This window comes from Maylandia zebra, linkage group LG6 (genome assembly GCF_041146795.1).
Source record: "Maylandia zebra isolate NMK-2024a linkage group LG6, Mzebra_GT3a, whole genome shotgun sequence".
Taxonomy (NCBI): domain Eukaryota; kingdom Metazoa; phylum Chordata; class Actinopteri; order Cichliformes; family Cichlidae; genus Maylandia; species Maylandia zebra.
The window spans coordinates 20,189,362-20,205,665 of record NC_135172.1 but is presented as its reverse complement, the minus strand read 5'-3'; the positions used below and the strand labels follow the sequence as shown (position 1 = coordinate 20,205,665).

Below are 16,304 nucleotides of genomic sequence, written 5' to 3'. Positions count from 1 at the left end.
AAAAAGAAGCTGACCAACAGTATTGAGAGGATACGCACACAATCAACTGGATGTCAGGAATCGCTGTGCGGCAGGCAGGAGTAGGACCCAAAATGCAGGACTCACAGGCACGAGGGAATGAACTCAAAACTCAGCTTTATTTGCTGGCAGAACAAATATACAAACTAAACTAAACTGGGAAACCACAAACTAAGAACTCACAGAGAGACACAGGGAGATCCACACAGCATGAGGGACGACGTCACGCTGAACAGAGGGAGACGCAGACAGAAATACACAGAGGGTAAACGAGGAAAGTGGGAACACAGGTGACACTGATAATCATAACGAGACAGGGCGGGGTGAACTGAACATGACATGTACGGGCGTGAGAGTCACAAAGTAAACAGGAAGTGCACAGAGGTTCAGACAGGAGGAGAGAGAGCACGGGGAAAACACAGACATAACGGGCTGGGGAAACATGGAATAAAACATAAGGAGAGACGAGGGCTCACAGATACACAGAGGGGCACACAGGGGGTAAAAGCCATGAAGGGAAAACACTTAGGGAACAACACAACAGGGCAACTCAGAAAACATGGCCTAAGCAAGGAACAAAATACAAACATACAAGAAAACTAAGAACACTGGGCCAACATGGCCCAGGACCATGACAGTACCCCCCCCCTCAAGGGCTGGCTCCAGACAGCCCAAACACAGAAAACCAAAACCAAACAGAAAACAACCCAGGGCGGGCGGCGGGGGCCCAGGACGGAGGGCTCGGAACAGAAAACAAAAGAAGAGCACAGCAAACACCGGAGCCCAAGAAACAACCCAAACACAGAGCAGTTCAGGGGGCTGACCATGCGGAAGGCAACGGCGGAGACGTGGAAACAGTTCAGGAGGCCGGCCGTGCGCAAGGCAACGGCGGCGACGTGGAAACAGTTCAGGAGGCCGGCCGTGCGCAAGGCAACGGCGGCGACGTGGAAACAGTTCAGGAGGCCGGCCGTGCGCAAGGCAACGGCGGCGACGTGGAAACAGTTCAGGAGGCCGGCCGTGCGCAAGGCAACGGCGGCGGCGAAGGAGACGACGGAGCAGTTCAGGGGGCCGACCGCGCGGAAGGCGGCGGCGAAGGAGACGGAGCAGTTCAGGGGGCCGACCGCGCGGAAGGTGGCGGCGGCGCCGAAGGAGACGACGGAGCAGTTCAGGGGGCCGACCGCGCGGAAGGCGGCGGCGGCCCTCCAGTCCCAGGCGTGCTGGCCATGGCCTGGTGGGCGCAGGACCAGACGAGGCCGGACCAGGCGGAGCTGCAGAGGCTGAGGCCGGACCAGGCGGAGCAGAAGCAGAGGCTGAGGCCGGACCAGGCGGAGCAGAAGCAGAGGCTGAGGCCGGACCAGGCGTAGCAGAAGCAGAGGCTGAGGCCGGACCAGGCGTAGCAGAAGCAGAGGCTGAGGCCGGCCCAGGCGTAGCAGAAGCACAGGCAGAGGCCGGCCCAGGCGTAGCAGAAGCACAGGCAGAGGCCGGCCCAGGCGTAGCAGAAGCACAGGCAGAGGCTGGCCCAGGCGTAGCAGAAGCACAGGCGGATGCAGCCGGACCAGGCGACGACGAGGCGGTCGCAGATGGCGGCTGGACAGGCTCCTCGGGCCCTCCAGCTGATGCGGCGTGAGGCTGGACAGGCTCCTCGGGCCCTCCAGCTGATGCGGCGTGAGGCTGAACGGGCCCCTCGGACCCTCCAGCGGAGACAGGAGGCTGAACGGGCCCCTCGGACCCTCCAGCGGAGACAGGAGGCTGAACGGGCCCCTCGGACCCTCCAGCGGAGACAGGAGGCTGAACGGGCCCCTCGGACCCTCCAGCGGAGACGAGGAGGTGCTGGCCGGGCTCACTGGAACCCCCAGCGGACGAGGTAGATGGCGGCGTGGGAGCCGCGGAGTCCTGGATGAGCTCATCCGAGCTTCCAGCAGGAGCTGATGTAGAGCCAGAGAGGTTTGGGACCCCTGGCTGAATGTTAAGCCGAACAGAAGACCGTATTGCTATCGGGGACTGGGCCAATGGTTCAGGTGCGAGCTGAGCTACTGGAGATGCGGATGAGAGTGGGAGCTGAGCTACTGATGGTGGTGAAGTAGATAACTGCACGGGAGACTGAACTGAGGGCGTCTGCACTGGCACAGGGGACTGAACTGATGTCTGTCGTAACGGAGGTGGTGAGAGTGGAGTAGGCAGTGGAGTTGATGACTTCACAGGAGAATGAACCAGAGGTGAGTGCACAGGAGACTGAGCTAGAGGTGGTAGTGATAGTTGAGGGGAAAGTGGAGCTGGTGATTGAGTGGATGACTGTGCTAAGGGATGCTGCACTGGGGACACTGGAGACTGCACTGGGGACACTGGAGACTGCACTGGGGACACTGGAAACTGAACTGAGGGTGGCTGCGAGGGAGCTAACTGAGCTGTGAAGGGCTGCGAGGGAGCTGACTGAGCTGGGAAGGGCTGCGAGGGAGCTGACTGAGCTGGGAAGGGCTGCGAGGGAGCTGACTGAACTGAGGGTGGCTGCGAGGGAGCTGACTGAACTGAGGGTGGCTGCGAGGGAGCTAACTGAGCTGTGAAGGGCTGCGAGGGAGCTAACTGAGCTGTGAAGGGCTGCGAGGGAGCTAACTGAGCTGTGAAGGGCTGCGAGGGAGCTAACTGAGCTGGGAAGGGCTGCGCAGGCGATAAGCAGCTCGCATTGACATCCGCCACACTAAACACAGCCCCTGAATGAACAGTCATAATGTCTGGAAAAGACACAGAGTCCTCACTCACCACAGCGGGTGAATTAGAAGGCCGAATGTCCGGCTGTGGGGTGGCGCGTCGGCGGCGTGAATGCCGTTTTCTTCGGGAAGCCGGAGGTGCGGTGATGGAGGAAACCGGCAACGACGGAGAGATCACGGCCGGCTCCTCATCCTCCGACCACATTGCTGCGAGAAAAGCAGCGGGTGAGTGACAGTCAGAGTGGAGGGTGGATGGAGAGGAGTCCAGTGGCAGCAGCGTGGAAACGTTTCCTGATTGTGGCGGTCGCTGTTGCGGTATGACGAGCTCGCGAACTTGTACTGTCTCCTTGGCTTTCTGCAGATTGGACAGTAGGCCCGAAAATCCTGAGAGCTCGTGAAGATGGGGATTCCCCTTGAGAATTGCCTCGATGGCGTTTATCCCAATGGACATCGCTTTAATGTCCGAGGCGTGGGAAACTCGCTCCCACAGGCTGAAGATGCGGGCCAAATCGCTTTCCCGGGAGGAGCCTGCTGGGTCCATGTCTGGTGACGTCGTACTGTCAGGAATCGCTGTGCGGCAGGCAGGAGTAGGACCCAAAATGCAGGACTCACAGGCACGAGGGAATGAACTCAAAACTCAGCTTTATTTGCTGGCAGAACAAATATACAAACTAAACTAAACTGGGAAACCACAAACTAAGAACTCACAGAGAGACACAGGGAGATCCACACAGCATGAGGGACGACGTCACGCTGAACAGAGGGAGACGCAGACAGAAATACACAGAGGGTAAACGAGGAAAGTGGGAACACACGGGGAACACAGGTGACACTGATAATCATAACGAGACAGGGCGGGGTGAACTGAACATGACATGTACGGGCGTGAGAGTCACAAAGTAAACAGGAAGTGCACAGAGGTTCAGACAGGAGGAGAGAGAGCACGGGGAAAACACAGACATAACGGGCTGGGGAAACATGGAATAAAACATAAGGAGAGACGAGGGCTCACAGATACACAGAGGGGCACACAGGGGGTAAAAGCCATGAAGGGAAAACACTTAGGGAACAACACAACAGGGCAACTCAGAAAACATGGCCTAAGCAAGGAACAAAATACAAACATACAAGAAAACTAAGAACACTGGGCCAACATGGCCCAGGACCATGACACTGGAGGACAGAGGACGATGGATAGAGGTGTTAATGTTTGTGTGATTTGAGTGTTATTAAGCTTGTTTCCTTAGGTGTTCTGTTAAATAAGAGTAGAGAGGTCTTTAGCTTAGCATACAGGCTGGTACAGCAACCTCAGCTCTGTCCAAATGCAACAAATGTTTGAACAGTGCCTCTAAAACTCTGTAAGTAACATGCTATTTCTTGGTTGTGTGAAACCATCATGATGTGGTTGTGTGCTGGATTGAGTCAAGGACTGGGCGGGACAACTTCTTGGAGTCACTGTATGATGACTTCAGGAGTCTCGCTGCTGGCTGTAGCTTTATATTAACTTTGAAGAAAGTGTAATTCTCTGGAGTTAAGGAGCTCAAACTATCAATCTGTCCCTGCAAATGACCTAAAATTTTCTTGACACAGCAGCCTTGTTGACCCATAAGCATGTCTCCATCGTGGAAAGGTTGGTGCTGTTTTGTAACTTTCCTCATTGTGCATGAAACATAAAATCAAATCGAAAACTACAAAAAAAGGTCCAAAATTTTTAACAGAGACAAACTGTAAGTGCCAAAAAATCAGAGCAAAGGATTTTATTTATTCTTCACATTTTAAACAACTTAATCAGTTCACAAAAAGTGATGTCCATGCTGGTTTGATTATTCATTTCATTAGTTTTGATAAATGTGCTACTGTGCAGAAGCACAACTTATCATCGTCTCACATCTAGTACAGAAAGCCAAACAAATGATTTGTTTAAGGCCAGCGCTAAACATACTGATAACGGGTGCTGATGGCACTGGGGAGATTTGATATTATTTCACAACACGGGCTAATATTAGTTCAAGCAATACACTTGACACTGTAGGACATCAGCGGCAGGGACATTCTGATAAATACAATAACAGCATAATGGGAAGCGATTTCCATATCTTCTAAAGCACTCGGCTGACGCTCAACGTTTCACCTTTTCGTTCACTCAAAAGTCAGCATAAAACCAACAGAATCATCTTGAACACGTGAGAACGCCAGACTCACGAAGACGAAAGTGCCAGATGGGCCTTCTTACTTCACCTTCAAGGTGTCAGGATGGATGCTGACCAGATAAGAAACTAAACCTCCCAAACACAGCGAAAGGCCCCGCTTTGACATGGTAATCAATTTAACAGCCCAGACATGGAAGCTCTTAATGACCCTTTAGATCAAAGAAAGACCGGACAAAGAAGAGAAGAAATGCTCTTCCTCTTCCTTGGGACAAAGACCGATATTTCATTCAGAAAAGGCTAAAATCAATTTCACTCCTGAGCAGATTTAAAACTAAAAATGATCTTCAGTCTTATTTTTTTTTAAATTTCCCCTCATAACTAACTAACTTTTAATAAATACTTTATTATTCATTGTTATAATTTTAAACAATTGGTTTGTAGCTGGAATAGACTTCACCCTCCCCGCAACCCTGAATTGTATACGTGGAAGAGAATGGATGGATGCATATATGTATATTAGAGGCATTCTTTTTCATGCTTTCATATTCAAATTAACAAGCAATACTTAATAACCATAAAAATATGTCATTTTTGGAATCAGTTGAACCCAAACATCAAGAATTTAAACTGATGCTCAGTAGGACTGTGTTTCCATGTGTCAGGCAGCAGGAGACTGCACATGTCAGATGCATTATCTGACTGGAAACACTCACACATGGACTCAGTCGGACATTCTGATATTACACAGACTTTGTACTGGAGAGCAGACGGGTTAAAGTCTTTTTAGTGTCCAGTCTGACGGATTTGGACATCTCACATCCTGACAACACGCATTTGATCTCTTTTCTACTATCCTATTTTCATCGGCTGAGTGATTTGGAAACAGTCTTTTAAGACATATGTCTTCAAGGAGCCAAACGGCACTTGCAAAACAGCACCGGTAGCTTGATAAATAGATTATGCAAGTCATTTGATCAATACATCTGCTGTTTGTGACCTTGGTGACACTTTTAAAGGCATCAAAGCCCCGGGCATCAACATTAGACAGCGGTAACGCCAGAAATGCATGCATACAAATTGTGCACAGAGAGACAAGGAGAAACGGCAAAAGAGCAATCCCTCGCTCTGCTTGGCACAGAATTGGTTCTTTCTACATCATTACCAAACCGTTAACTGGAAATCTGAAACAGGTTTACGCCAGTGTGCTCCATGTCAGGGTCCTGGGAACCCTACTAGAAGTAAGCCATAAGGACTATACTATTGATATAACAGCCTCAGGGAAGAGGAGCAACAACAAGCCTTATATAGCTTTGAATGAGGGGTTGAAGGGGATGCTGTATGCAAACAGCACTGTGCATGTGTGTGTTAGAGAGGAGGGAGGATCGTGAGTGCGTGTAAGCTACAGGAAAGCAGATGGAGTGTAAGAGATACTGTTGCTTGAGGTGGTGCCAGTGGCATGTTGACACAGGTAGGCAGTAAATGATAGGTGTTTTGTGCTCCATTGACTCTTACTAGCAAGGGAATTGAATAGGGGACGTGGTAGGAAGGTCTTGGCTCTGCAGAGTGTTTAAGGTGGTAAAACAACGTAAATACACCTGCACACCCACACTTTTCTTCACACGGACACACACACACACACACACACACACACACACACACACACACACAGGATGACAGATGGGAACGGGTGAGTGAAGCACGCAGGGATGTAGGTTAAGGCACTCGAGAGACTCGTAATCCATGGGGACTTTGCAGGGGTGAAGTTAAAGCAACAGAGGCAGAATGGAGACAATAGTGAAGCTGGGTTTGATTCTCAAGAGTGGTGCCCTGTGTTGGCATTTGTTCCATCAGCCTTTAGCGATGCTTCATCTTTGCAACTGGCATATGGTGGTAAAGCAGAATAAACAGCAACAAGCTGCAGGGTTTTTGCTCTCTTCTGGCGTGTCTAACATCTCTTAGACTAGTTTGAAAAAGGTGCTTTAGACGAGGATGCAGTGGTGCCTCTCTCGGCACGGCAGTGATGATTGTGACTTTTGATTGCTCACTTCACAGCTCTGCTACAATCCCGTGACACTCAAGAAAAACTTTTTTTATTTCATTTTGGATTTACTTAAAAAGTTATGTCAACGTGTTTTATACACCTGTGTTAGGAGTCATTTGTGTTATTTAAGGAAAATATTGTGTGGTTAACTCAGTGGCTTTTCATTGAGTTGTTTCAATATTTTAAGATAAACTGCAGTCAGTTTCTTAGGAGTGACTTTTTTAGTGCACAATATTTAGTTGAAATAACACAAATGACTAAAGTAAAACTTCCTTAGTAAATTATTTTAAACCAACAATGGTGAGATGTGACTTTTAGAGAAAAGCCACTCAGTCCAAATTATAACTTTTGATTAAACGATCTCAACTCAAATCTGAAAACCCACATCCCACAATTATTTTCATTATTAGGCATGATTGTTAAACACAAAAGTATGTGTCAAGAATTAACCTTCATGCGTTAGCTAGGCCAGAAGGTGCTCATGACTAAGCAAACCAGCTATGCCAACTTCATCTGCATATTGCGTGACTGGATTTAAATCTGGGAAAAGCTGAAGTGAACTTTAACACAGACTGTTTTTTACTAAACAACAGGTTTGGAGGTCAAGTATCTCTGTTATTTAGATTTGATGAGCTGTAGTAGTGTAATCATATTAAGCTGCTTCCAGGTAAGGGATCATAGGTGAACCAAGGCTGCTTCTTGACAAGTGGGAAATATAGGAAACTGACTATAAGTGAAATAAGGACCAAAAGATATCCATCCATTCATTTTCTACTGCTTATCCTTTTCACAACCATTCACACTTGGGCAATTTAGAGTTTCCAGTTAACCTATCCCCACAAACTGCATCTCTTTGGACTGTGGGAGGAAGGCGGAGTACCCAGAGTGAACCGACGCAAACATGGGGAGAACATGCAAACTCCAAACATCCCAGCCTGATGCTGGAATTGAACTCAGGACCTTCTTGCTGTGATGCAACAGTGCTAACCACAGTGCTGCCCGACCAAAAGATATATAAAAATGAAAAACAGTCAAAGTTATAACAAAACACACACACATCCAAAAATAACAAAAAATCCAACAAAATAAACTCTGAAAGTACAAAGCTGCTCACTTTCTGGGCAGTTTTTACTTTGAAAGAATAGAACTGCATTTTTTATATATTAATTTAGCTTCTCTGTTCTTTTTAAACATACTTTAAGAAGCTTGCAGTGCAGTACAAACAAATGCACTACTTGCTCTAGTGAAGCCCTTATTTTAATAACTGGCAGAACTGGCAAGCATTTTCTGAAAGTTTAACCTTATGTGACCTTGAAAAAGAGATCAGAGGTCCAAAGTAACGTAAAGTTAACTAAATTATTTAGACTCACCATATATCATCTCCTACATCCCTAGATGTTGCCAGTGCCAACAACAGCAGTAGGAAACATACTTTCATAGGTCTGTGTAGCATTATTATCACTTTGACCTTCAGACCGATATGTTGACTTTGAGGTCAAATGCGTTTTGATATTTTAATCAATATATGGCACTTTGACAATATAGAGCACACTTGCGATTTTCCATTCGGTGGTAGCACGTCGTACCAGGTACCATTTTTAACATCTGCTTGGACGAAGTTCCAAGCGATCTGAGATTATGCGTAAATGTGACATCAGCAGACTGCATGCATCTGATTGGCCAGTCAGTGGTGTCACTTGATGAGACACCTTCGCAAAAATGAAAATCGCCATTTTTGAAACCCGGCAATGAGGGGAAAGGCTCCACACAAACCAACAGCATGCTCCCCGAGTCTGACAAAAAACCATAAACCAAGCAGCAGGTGTACCGTCCCCTCAAAGTCCTCTCCTGTTGTGTTGTGTTTCAGAGACACACAAATGACAAACAAAGGAAAAGTATGGTAATTTGAGAGTTTAAACTAGTCTCACTATTGCCATGACCAGATGAGCTGTGTCATGACACTGATAAAGACACCTTGCAAATATCTATGAGATCATTGATGACCTAGAATGAGAAGGTGCTGTTTGTTCAGGTTTCAGTACAGAGCCACCACTCATCTGATGTCCTCTCCCTGGTCTCTATAAATTCTTTCAGGTATTCATTTTCTGTTTAACTCACTGCTGGCTGTTCAAAGTGCAGCATAAGTGAACAATGAAAGTGTTCATCAACAAATATCAGTTTCTGTTTTGAATGAGGCAAATGTGTTAATTCACATCTCACTGGGTTTAGGGAGTTGCTTAGCGACAGAGCACTGATTGCATTTGACCACTCGTTTTGTTCACGTGACTCTCAAGAGTAAAAAAACGTGCAATATATGATGGTAAAGATTGTATATGGGTTTTATTGATAGTCTTTCTGGCTTTCAGTTCATGAAAAAGCCAAAAAGCTCACAGCCAGATACTGTTTGCAAAAAGCTCTGCCGGTGGCAAACACATTTAATCAGCGCATGTCACATCGTATTAAAATGAATGCTGGGAAAGTGCGCTATGCTTAACAAAGAACAAACATTAAACAGATGGTACAGAACAAAAATGGAATATGAAATAAGCTAAACTTTACAAACACTATGAAAGGATGAAAATAGACACATTTTAAACCAATTAAAATTTCCACAGAAGAATTAAAAATGCTTTTCAGCCATTCCAACATGGTCACTGGACCACCGGGATTCCAATTTAAAGCTCAATAAAGTCACATTTAACACACTCAAAAAAGAAAAATGCAGTATTTACAGTCACACACTCTAAGAAGCACACTGAGGTCATAACAACAGTCAGTCTCAGGATAACTCTCCCCAAGATACTACAAGTCTGTATGAAAAAGCACGCTAAGAAAGGTCAGCCATAACTCTGCTATCAAAAACTAGCTTTCAGATACAGTAATGGCAGGCAGCACACAGCTTGCTTCCCCATTCGCTGTAAATGAAAGGGATTTAAGAGCAGTATTGACACAGGTCATTGATATAGACCGGGCAGGGCGTTATCATTCTGCCTAGGCTTCTTCCCAGTGTGTTCAAAAGACACTGGGCATGGTGTTATACGTCTCCCAGAAATATATAACTTCAGATGGAGCAGCATAGAAATGAGACATTTATGCAAACAGTGGTCTGTATACAATAGTAATAATAGATTCTCTGTGCTTCCTTTCTTTCATGTACACAAAAGGGAGATAGGCAAAGAACCCCCAGTCCAACCCCCCAGCCCTACACACACACATCCACACATATATACAATATATTTATATGTCTTTCTTTACAATTAACTTATAGCTTTCCCTCTCACCCTCTTTCTCACAAGTGAAAATTAAAAGAAAACAACCCACTGTACATAAATAAAATGTGTAGTTTACTCTTACTGGATTAAGGCTACCAGATAAATATTTGACCTTGACCTACAGCAGCTAGGCTCAGTTTAGACTTTGCAAAGTTACAGTCAGCCTTCATCATAAAAACATAGAGACTATTAAATGGAGGATTTGGACACATATCCACTAGCCATTGTGGTGTGTTTGTGTTTCTGTATTTGTGGGATTACACGTTTGCCTAAAACAACAAATCCACGCTCATATCCCGACTCTTTTTGTGTCCAGACCTGAGTGGCCACTTATGTAAATGTGGGTGAACAAAACAATAGAAAAGCACCCGAGCAGTACATCCCCGCAGTGTAGCCTAACTTGCAGTTTACTACAAACAGTGTCAACATTATGAGTCAACACGAGCTTCTTGTTATGCTAATGGAAGATACATGTCACAGTGGATATGCAGCATGCATGATTGGACAAACACAAGTCCAACAGATGTGTGTTACCCTTGTTTGTTGAGACGCTTGTTACGGTGATGAGCTGGTGACTCTAGAGATTTCCCAAGGTTAGAGGAATCAGACACCAAAACAAATCCGGCAGCAGCGTTATCTTGGCAACAGGAGCGCGCAACGATGGACGAAACATGTTTTAAACATACGAGTTGAGGGATTTGTACAGTCTGGGAATCCAAATAAAATCCTGCTTATTATAATATAGCTAAAAGGCCATTTCCCAGGTATTATTCACCCATACATATTAATTACTTTGGCTCATTAGAGTTTACATCTCTGTACCGTGACTTATCACTTCGTGATATCATGTAAACACTGGTGTAGCTCTTCCTAGCCCTACCTTGAGCAGAGACGTTATTATCCAGAATAACAGAATAACAACCGTGTGGATGTGCAGGGCTTTATAAATGAAGCTGGATGGCAAAAGTCAAAAGTCGTCCTGATAAGTAGGGCTTTTGTACACGTGCAACCCTTGTGCTTACTTAATCATTTAATTATTATATAATTAATTAACAATTATATTTAATCATGCAGTATCACATTCAAGGACGCTCTTGGAAGGAAAGATCTGAAACGGGATTTCCAGAGTGTATCACGCAACATTTCAATTTCAATTTTATTTATACAGGTAGAACCTACAATAACACAACAGAGAAAACCCCAACAATCATATGACTCCCTGTAAGCAAGGGCTTTGGCGACAGTGGGAAGGAAAAACTCCCTTTTAACAGGAAGAAACCTCCAGCAGCAGAACCAGGCTCGGAGAGGGGGGGGCGTCCATCTACCACAACGGGTTGGGGTGAGAACTTATACATGCGTGTGCACTTACACTCAACATCACTTGAATGGAAATACACATGTATATTACACATAGTGGTAGTGTTGTGTGTTATTTTTAATTTGACACATTTATAAGGTGTACATTTATTCAGTCTATAATCTTATATAGGGCTGTTCGATATAACGATTTATATCGGATGACGATATAAAAACGTCTATCGTTTCGTTTTACGCTATCGTTTGTTTCGTGGTGTCGCAAAATAAACTGTTTACGGCAATATTTTTTCATCGTTTTTCATCACAAGCGCCTGTTTTTATGCGTTGTCGTTAGCAACAACAACGGTAAAACCATCGCGTGTCCGCTTGTTTATTTTCCACATAAACATTTCACAATAAAGCTCAAGATCCTGTTGAGACTTTTCAAAATAAACTGAATCACGTGAACGAGTATGCAGAGAGTTTACAGATGAGAAGCAAAAAAGAGCCGCCAGGTGCTAAAAAATAAACCTTAGACTCAAACGTTAGCACAGGCTTTTCCCTGCAGCACGTCGCGTAATAAATGCTCACAAAGAAAACGGCGGCCGTTACAACTTATGTCTAAAAATTTATCGTTTCATGCATCGGTTAAAACACCCGACTCCACGTACAAAATTTTTGTGATTTATATCGTTATCGGGAGGCTAGATGTCTTATATCGGGATATGAGATTTTGGTCATATCGCACAGCCCTAATCTTATATTGTTTAGGAAGCAGCATACAGCATTATTTCAATGGGTGAAACATTTGATTTTTTTAAAGACATTATATGCATTCAAATTGCCAAAGTTATTATAATGGAAGGCAGACAAGAATGTCCTCCGAGGCATGTGTGAAACATCGGAGATGGAGCAAAGGGGCAGATTGCATAGCTCTGTGTTCAGTGCCCCAGCAGGGGGTTTGAATTATTGCACACTACAATTTAAGGCAAAAAAAAAGAAAAGAAAAGAGGATGGCATTAAAAAAAACAAACAGAAACCTGCCAGACATGATTTTATGTACTTACTGCCTTCGCCTCTTTTCCCCACCATATTGTCTTCATTATTATCCCATTATTTCTTGGCATGAGCTGTGCCCCTAGCATGCCTCAGAACCACATTGGGCCAGACTTATTAAATCTCTCTCCTCCATCTTTGGCTCTTCACGCCGCATCTAATTTTTCCTTTTCTTTCACCTATTAGTGTTATGTTGCAAAGACATGATGTACAGGAAGAACCTGAGGAATGACTGACCTTGAGCTACCACAACACGATTGCCTTGTTCAATATCAATTTTAGCCTAAGAGCTCTATAGTAAGCTTAGGGTATCCCTGATGTACCGTTACACTTTATGGGCATTGTTAATAAGTCATGACCGAATAATTAAAGCAAGGTGAAAAAAAATATTTTCCTGTTTTTCACAGGATTCTATGCAGTCCTGTGAAAAACTAAGTGCAGCTTGAAGAAGCACCTTTAGTAGCAATTAGCTAAGTTAATCATTTTTTGAATGACTTAATCAGTCTCGCACATGGCTCTTGAGAAATTTTGGCCATCTCTTCTTCACAAGATTGCTTCATTGAGGCTTGTGGGTATTTATTTATGCACAGTTCTCTTAAGGTCAACCACAGCGTTTTGGTCAGGCTGAGGTCCACACTTTGACTGTTGCAACACCTTCATTCTTTGATTTTTAGCCATTCTGTTGTAGAGTTTCTGCTGTGCTTGGATCATTATCCTATTTTATGACCTAACTACGATCGTCGCTTTAGACTGTTTGACAGATAGGTCGACCCAATAACTGCAAGGTGCTCAGGTCATATGGCTGCAAACCAAATGCAAGACCAACCCTCAATGACTACCTTTGACATTTTGGTATGAGGCGTTTTTGCTGCTTGCTGGTTTTCAACAAACAGGTTGCTGTGTATTGTGGCCACACGTCTCCACTTTGGTCTTGTCTGCTCGTCTCGTCATTGTTTTTGTGGTTTGTTCAGATGCAACTTTGCACACATGAGCTGTACTTCAAAACAAGCCTTACTTGTTCAGTCTTTTTTTCTCATTGCACTCTCATGAACTTTTAACATGGTGGCTGACGCCTGTAGCACTTGGGTTCTTCTAAGCGCTGCATGGCCTGACCTTGGGTTGAATTAAATGGGACATCAAGTCCTAGGAAGACTGCTTCATTCAACACACACCTGAATCGTACAGACCAGTAAACTACCACAACTTGTGCTTTTACAGAGGCGCTCACACTAGTTGATGATCGATTATTCAAGTGCTTTTGATCAGCCTCCTCTTTCCTGTGGAAGCAGTAAACCTGTACTTGGTTGAGTTCAGCGGACTGCACAGACTCCCGTGTAAACTTTATATACATATTTAACAGTTTTTCACTCAGTTGCATTATAATGCCGCTGAGCTGCACTAGCCGAGTTTATTATTCTCATATTCAGCCCATGAGCCCTAATTCCTGGGGGAGCTCACATATTATGCAGAACAATGTGCAGCGAATAAACCAGCTTTAGTGTTGAAGGAGTAAAAATGAGGAAGTCTTGTGTGCATTTATTTTAGCCCCAAATTGCCCCCACCCACCTTTAAATATCTTCTGCGTGTTAATAATATTAACTAGAACATACAGTCTGTGTTTGTGTGCGCATGAGGTGATACATTAAACGCATTCCTGGATGATTCATCACACACACACACACCAACTTGCTTCCAACAGTTCTTTTCCTCTCCATGTGCAGACTACAGATAAAACATTTCCCACCAGCCGTTCACTCAAATGCCATAGCCTTAAGTGTCCTTTAGTCTTCTTGTTATGACCCAGGGTCATTATTTGTGGTACGGGGTTGTTATTGTTTGTATTTGTATTCAGTGATGCTTGTTTCCAGGTGGAGGCCGCCCATTGGTGGAGGAAGGAAAGAGGCCAGCTACAAAAGGGGTTGGACTGGGCCGGTGAAGAGACTTTTTTCCTGGTTCCCCGTGAGCTGTGTGACTGGGGACCGTTGTGGTGTGTGACTGCACGGGGCTGCAATATTAATGTTAAAAAAGGGTTGTACCTGGGCTTGGTAGCTGTAGGGGTGGGAAGCCGTTTTCTTTTATTCCCCTCTTTTTTCCTGTTTCGGGTAGGGAGACAGGTTAGAGAATTGTATTTTGTTTTGGAATCGTGGGAGGTAAGTTAGCTCTGTTTTTCTTTCTAGTGTGTTTTGTTTGTTGTTTTGGCATCGCCCACCCTGAAGCTCGCTACCTGTTCAGTGAATAAATTAACCAACTCTCGTCATTCTGCCGTGGTGTGTTTTTTTTTGTCGTTATTATGTCTCGGGTTTATCTTTTTGTTGTGTTGCACCCCGGCTTCGGGCCGGTGTGTAACACTCCTCTAACCGCTTCAGTACATATGTTCTTCCATTCACTGCTGCACTGATAAAACAAAGAAGCCATAAATAAAGACATTTTTACGGTAGGAAAAAAAAAATCACACACCTCATTCGATTCCATTTACATTTTTAAAAATAGATGAATATTCATCAGTTTGGAGCTGAGCATCTCATGCCGATGCTAAGAGAGTGACTGCATATATGTGGGTGTGTGCAACAAAGGAGGGCAAGATTAACGTGTGAAAAATACAAAAGCAGACACGCACGAGTGTGACCATACTCACGGCTCCAGCAAGAGCCACAATTTTTCTCCAGTATAACTGGATCAGACAGTTGATCTTTAGACTCTTAGGTCAGGCTCCGATACAATCAGCCACGGGGGATACAGTGTAAAGGAGAGTTGGCTGTCTGTGGAAAAGCATGAGAATTGGGACAGCATAATACAAAGGACTCTGGGGTGGTAAAATGATATTATCATGATAGCAGGCTAAACTGGTGCTGGTGGGACAATAAAGAAAGGGCCTATCTAATGGGAATGGATGAATAAGCCATGAAGCCAGGCAGCAAAAGCACTGGTCTGTGATAATGTAGCCTCGCCATGGTAAATCTCCAATACACACGTACACACAGGCACGCACACACTAACACAAGCATACAAATTCTTATCAAAATCAAATCTCAAACTGTGCTCTAGAACTGGGTCAGAGAGTGCCTCTCCTACTGAGTGCATAAAGTTTTAGTGATAACAAGAAGTGCAAAAGGGGAACTACAGTGTGAGAGACTGAGAGGGCAACAGAACAAGAGCAAGGGCCAAACTATTGCTGAAATAACAGTATGAAGACTCTGTCACTAATTGGGCAATTGCATGTTTATGCAATAATCATCTTTCTTCCTCTGTGTATATATAACATGCATTATTGAGAGACCTCTGCAGCACTGACATCTTTGCAGCTCCTCTTGTACAGTGGCTTCATTGTTCATCCCTGCTGAAACCAGGCTATATACAATCTGTCTGAGATGAACTTTACACTGAAGGGACAAACAAGTACAGCTAGTAGTTACTTAGCAATTGTTATCCAGTTATTTTAAATGTCTTAAATGTCTACAGAGCTTGCAGAGACGTGATAGAGCGAGAATACAAGCCGACGAATGTGTCCACTGAGTCCGAACTAACAAGGCTAAACGCCCAATGGCATTTCACGGATAAACTGCTGGTAAACAGCTCACCATGTAGTAATTTTACATGGTGAGCTGTTCTGATAAATATCAGAGGTATGCAATCAATGCATCTCTGTTTGCAATCAGCAGGTAATTAAGAACTCAAACATGATGGTGATTAGTTATTGTAGTGGCTCCACATTCTGTGTGGGTAAAGGTCATAAAGGAATCTGGCAGTCAGTTCAAGAAAACAATAC

General features: G+C 44.7%; 1 protein-coding gene and 1 long non-coding RNA gene across 8 annotated transcripts in view; one reads left to right on the top strand and one right to left on the bottom strand.

Moving 5' to 3' along the window:
* LOC143418990 (uncharacterized) overlaps nucleotides 1-14,788 on the top strand; it is a 39,209-nt gene extending 24,421 nt beyond the window's left edge. Inside the window, exon 4 of the long non-coding RNA XR_013098940.1 lies at nucleotides 14,407-14,788. This is a non-coding gene — a long non-coding RNA (uncharacterized LOC143418990). The remainder of the gene's footprint in view (nucleotides 1-14,406) is intronic.
* The window catches only part of inpp4b (inositol polyphosphate-4-phosphatase type II B), a 189,994-nt gene that overhangs the window by 92,499 nt on the left and 81,191 nt on the right, over nucleotides 1-16,304 (bottom strand). The window lies entirely within an intron of this gene.